This window comes from Otolemur garnettii, unplaced genomic scaffold (genome assembly GCF_000181295.1).
Source record: "Otolemur garnettii isolate 467f Iridium unplaced genomic scaffold, OtoGar3 scaffold00139, whole genome shotgun sequence".
NCBI lineage: Eukaryota > Metazoa > Chordata > Mammalia > Primates > Galagidae > Otolemur > Otolemur garnettii.
Genome location: NW_003852534.1, coordinates 3833903 through 3839581, shown reverse-complemented (window position 1 = coordinate 3839581; position 5679 = coordinate 3833903).

Sequence of the window (5679 nt, the reverse complement as noted above, 5' to 3'; positions counted from 1 at the left end):
ACAGCTCCCATCCTGCACAGCTCCCATCCTGTACAGCTCCCGTCCTGCGCAGCTCCCATCGTCCTGCGCAGCTCCCGTCCTGCACAGCTCCCGTCGTCCTGCACAGCTCCCGTCCTGTACAGCTCCCGTCCTGTACAGCTCCGGTCCTGTACAGCTCCCGTCCTGTACAGCTCCCGTCCTGCGCAGCTCCCATCGTCCTGCACAGCTCCCGTCCTGTACAGCTCCCGTCCTGTACAGCTCCCGTCCTGTGCAGCTCCCGTCCTTCGCGGCTCCCGTCGTCCTGCACAGCTCCCGTCCTGTGCAGCTGCCATCCTGTGCAGCTCCCGTCCTGTGCAGCTCTCATCCTGTGCAGCTCTCATCCTGTACAGCTCCCGTCCTGCACAGAGTCTTTCCTTGTGCTTGGAGTCGACTGTCAGTTGCGTGTAGGAAAACAGAAGCGTCCACTACCTGCCAGAGCTATTTCCCACTGACCAAAATGGTGTTTGTTTTCTACATAAATGATGGATTTTGTTTTAATTCTCCTTAAATTGCAGTCTGCTGCAAAATTACACATTTTCTGTGTGTGTGCACGTGAAGACAACCCCTAATGCACAGGAAACCACCAGGGAGGAACCCTGATTCTTCCTAACTTGGATTCTTGCACTGATTTAGAATAAAACTAAGAAAAAAATAGAGAAGCTCAGTGATGTGGATTGTATATAATATGGTTAATGGAGAGTAATTCACATGGATTTTCTTTGTTATGTCACGTTATAAAAAATCTGCCCTTTTTTATTCATTTGCTTTTATAGAATTTCCCATTTGCTTCATAGAATTTCCTTATAGCAGGGTCTGAATCAGGATCTCCGGCAGATATTTGTGGCCATCATAAAAGTACTCCTAAAAATAGTACCCCGGGGGAAGGAACCAAGAGAAACAGCCTCCTTTGCTCAACGCCCAGCTTCAGCTGTCCCTTGAAGATGACCTGGCTTCCATTCTAAACCACTGCGACAAAGTTGATGTCATATGAAGAGAATCCTGGTTTTGTAAATTTTGTTTTCCCAATGTATATAAAATTTATCTTCACACTATGTTGTAGTTTAACCGTGCAATAGCATCATATCTAAAAAGAAATGTGCACACTCTAATTTTAAAACTTTACTCCTAAAAAAAAATTGTGAACAATCCTCTGAGCCTTCAGCAAGTCCTCCCTTGTTGCTGGTGGGGTTCTTGCCTCCGTGGTCATGGTGCTGACCGACCAGGGTGGAGGCTGGTGAAGGGTGGGGCACCTGTGGCAATTTCTGAAAATAAAACAGCAGAGAAGTTTGGTGCACGATTGGCTCTTCCTTACACACATGATTTCACTGTAGGATGCCCTGCTGGAGAGCATGTCACCCACAATAGAACTTACTTCAAAACTGGAGTCAGTTCTCTCAAACCTGCCGCTGCTTTATTAGCTGAGTTTAAGTTCTGTGCTGTCATTTCCACACTGCCTGCAGCATCTTCACTAGGATCAGGCTCCGTCTCTTCAAGAAACCACATCCTTCCAAGTCATGAGATCTGGCTGTTCAGTCCCATCTTCAGGCTCCACCCCTGCATCTAGTCCTCTTGCTGTTTCCACAATCCCCACAGTGATTTCTTCCACTGACGTCTAGAACCCCTCAAAGTCATCCATGAAGATTGGAATCAACTTCTTCCAGATTTCTGCTAATGTTGATATTTTGACCTCTTGTGAATCACATATGTTCTTAACAGCATCTGAATTTGCAAGTCCTTTCCAAAAGGTTTTCAGTTCACTTTGCCCAGATCCATCAGAGGAATCATTGTCTACAGCAGCTGTAGCTTTACAAAATGTGTGTCTCCAATAATAAAACTTGAAAATCAAAGTCACTACTTGAATGGCTATTGAATAGCAGTTATGAAAATGACATCACCCCCTGTACATCTCCATCACAGCTCTGTGGTGAGCAGGTGCCTTGTTAATGAGCATTGATATTTATTTATTTATTTGCAGTTTTTGGCTGGGGCTGGGTTTGAACCTGTCACCTCTGGTGTATGGGGCCAGCACCCTACTCCTTTGAGCCACAGCTGCCACCCATGAGCAGTGATATTTTGAAAGCAAACTTCTTTTCTGAGCAGTGAGTCTTAACAGTGGGCTTCAAATATGCTGTAAACAGATGTGGTGTTATCCAGGTTGAGTTGTTTTATTTATAGAACACAGGAAAAGTAGATTCAGCATAACTCAGAAGAGCCCTCTCTCAGATTGTCAGAATGATGAGTGGGTACTGACTTCAACTTAACCAGTTCCATCAGCCCCTAACACAGGGGTCGCCATGACTATGGAAGCTCTGAAGCCATGGAATCAACTTTTCTCCAGCTGTGAAAGTCCCAGATGGCATCTTCTTCCAATGGAAGACTTTCTTTCTACATCGAAAACCTGTTGTGTAGTGTAGCCAGCTTCATCCATGATCTTACCTCCATCTTCTGGATAAGATGCTGCAGCTTCTACGTCAATGTTTGCTGATTCCCCGTGACTTTTATATTATGAAGCTGAAATGTTTCCTCAAATCCTAGAACTAACCTCTGTAAGCTTCAAACTTCTCTTCCTCAGCTTCCTCACCTCTGTCAGCCTTCGTAAGATTGAAGCAAGTCGGGGCCTTGCTCTGATTAGGCAACGTTGTGGGGTTGGTTAGATTATCTACCCAGACCACTGAAACCTTCTCTGTGTCAGTCATGAGGCTTCTTATTATCCACGTGTTCACTGGAGGGGGATTCTCAACCTCCTTCAGGAACTCTTCCTTTGCATTCACAATTGACTAAGTATTGGGCACAAGAGACCTAGCCTTTGACCTGTCTCAGCTTTGGGCGTTCCTTGCTCACTAAGCCTAATCATTCCTAACTTTTCTTTTATTTTTTTAATTTATTTTTATTTCAAATGAACATAAAGGTACAAAATTTTAGGTTGCATTGTTCTCACTTCCAAGGTAAACTTTAGCCATAAGAAAAGACGGAGACTTTACATCTTTTATGTTTACCTGGATGGAGCTGAAACTCATTCCTAACTTTCTATTTAAAGTGTGAGATACACATCTCTTTTCTTCATTTGAACACTTAGGAGTCAACGTTCAGTTACTCACTAATTTAATTTAAATATTGCCCTTTCTCAAGAAATAGGGAGTTCTGAGAATGAGGGAGAGACATGAGGGGAGCCGCGGGTCAGCAGAGAGTCAGAACACACCCGATCGCGTCTGTTCACCGTCCTGTGCAGGTCCTGAAGCTCAGAACAATCACCCCAGTAACGTCACAGATCACGGAGCAGAGTTCACCAGCACAGATGCCATCATAGTGACGGAGTCCAAAATATGCCAATGACCTATGTGATGCACAGATAAAGGGAGCACGTACTGTGGGGAAAACGGCACCAATCATCTTGCTAGAGGCAGAGTTTCCTTCATTGTGTAGAAATCACAGTATCTGGAAAGCACGGGGAGGCACCGAGTGAGGAAGTGAAGCCCCCGTTCCCCACTCACCACGGGCACCAAGAGTGGGAACGTGCTCAGAGCCACAGGACACTCAGTCTGCTGAGTTCCACGAACTTCCCAGATGAAAGACCCTTTGAAAGACGTTTTATAATCCAATTGTTGCTTTCTAATTTATCTTTGTAAATTGTTAAAGTAAATGCATTCCAAATACACACAAAGAGGCTCCACGCCTGTAACTCAGTGGTTAGGGCACTGGCCATGTGCACTGGGGCTGGTGGGTTTAAACCAGGCCTGCTAAACAACAATGACAACAACAACAACAACAAATCTCCAGGTGTTGTGGTGGGCGCCTGTAGTCCCAGCTACTTGGGAAGCTGAGGCAAGAGAATTGCTTAAGCCCTAGAGTTTGAGGTTGCTGTGAGCTGTGATGCCAGGGCACTCTACCCAGGGTGACTCTGTCTCAAAAATAAATAAATAAATAAAATTAAATAAACAAATACACACAAAGCTATGCTGATAACAGCCGAGGAGTATATGTCTTCCTCTGTGTGTGTCCATGGGAAGATTTTCCCTTATATGTGCGTGTGTACCTACTCTTCATGGCTGATCACTTGCCTACCTGAACACCTCCTTACACTGACCTAACCGCCACAGTCCAGACCTGTAACACATGTGTGTATGGATACAGTGGACCCAGTTCCCCTTGTGGCCTCCCTCTGTGTGTTAACTAGTTTGTTCCAGCCCCTGGGGTGGTCAGCTTACAGAGGTTCTACTATATTTAAAATGACAAAGTATTTATGAATTACTCAGAATTAAATTATGTGTGTGTGTGTGTGTGTGCATGTGTGTGTGTGTATCCCATATATATCATGATTCCTCCCCCTCTCCTACAGTATTTTGGAATATTCAGTATTCCAAACTTAGAATACCCAAGTTTATTCTTTGCTTAAAATTAACTCTGGGGATAGCATGTTGTTAAGTAAACAATGACAGAGGATAACATTATGACCTAAATTACAAAGTAGAAGTTAAGTACATCTCATACTGAAAGTCATGTTCTCATAAGTGTTTGGTTAAGGAAGGTGGCAGGCATATCTGACTACATGCCATTCTGGCCTCTTGGGTTTCACTAGTAGAAGAGAATGATTTATTGCGCTTTACTTGTTTGGTGAAATTGCTACATATTAAAGTGTGTCTACTCTGTCAGCAAGCCTAACGCATGTTAAACAGATGTAATTCTGTAGCAGAGCACCAAGATTGGGCCTTCCTCACAGTATAAATTATTCTTTCCCTATACAGAAGACACAGGAGAATTTTTGCCTTGAGCTACCAAATGATTTACTTATTTATTTATTTAATTTGCACTGAAATCTGCTTGCGTCTCTTTTATAGACGAAGAGATCTCATTTCACTGACTCACATTGGCCATCTATTTTCTGAGAATTAGAATATAACAAATATACTCAGTATGAAAATCTCACTGACCTGAGTTTTCCTTTACCTACCCCTAGATCTAATGAAACTCTCAAAATATCTGAGGGTCAGCTTTGCTTTTTCTTGATAATTCCCAGTTCATAAACATTCCTCGGAGGGGAAATGTGCCCAGTGGCTGAAGTGTGGGTGAATTAATTCCTGCTATGGTGCATTTATCTAGTGATTTTTTTTTTTTTTTTTACTGAAAAAATGTGGCAGTAAAAGTCACTGAAAAGTTTACATTTGTTGGACAAATAACCTAAGGGTGAAAACTCCTGTATTTAAATTAGTGTGTGTTAGTGGTGTGTGGTGTGGGTGATTATGTGCTGGGGTATGTGTGGGGTGTGAGTACTGTGTGTGTGATGTGTCTGTTCCATAAGTGTGGTATGTGTGGTGTGTGTGTGTATTGTGTGTGTCTTCCCCACGTGTATGCTGTGTGGGGGGCATGTTATCTGTGTGTGCTGTGTGTGCATGGTGTGTGTGCTGTGTGTTTCTGTGGTGTGTGCTGTGTGTGCATGGTGTGTGTGACGGGTGTGTTTCTGTGGTGTGTGCATGGTGTGTGTGACAGGTGTGTTTCTGTGGTGTGCTCTGTGTGTGCATGGTGTGTGTGCTGTGTGTTTCTGTGGTGTGTGCATGGTGTGTGTGTTGTGTGTTTCTGTGGTGTGTGCATGGTGTGTGTGCTGTCTGTTTCTGTGGTGTGTGCATGGTGTGTGTGCTGTCTGTTTCTGTGGTGTGTGCATGGTGT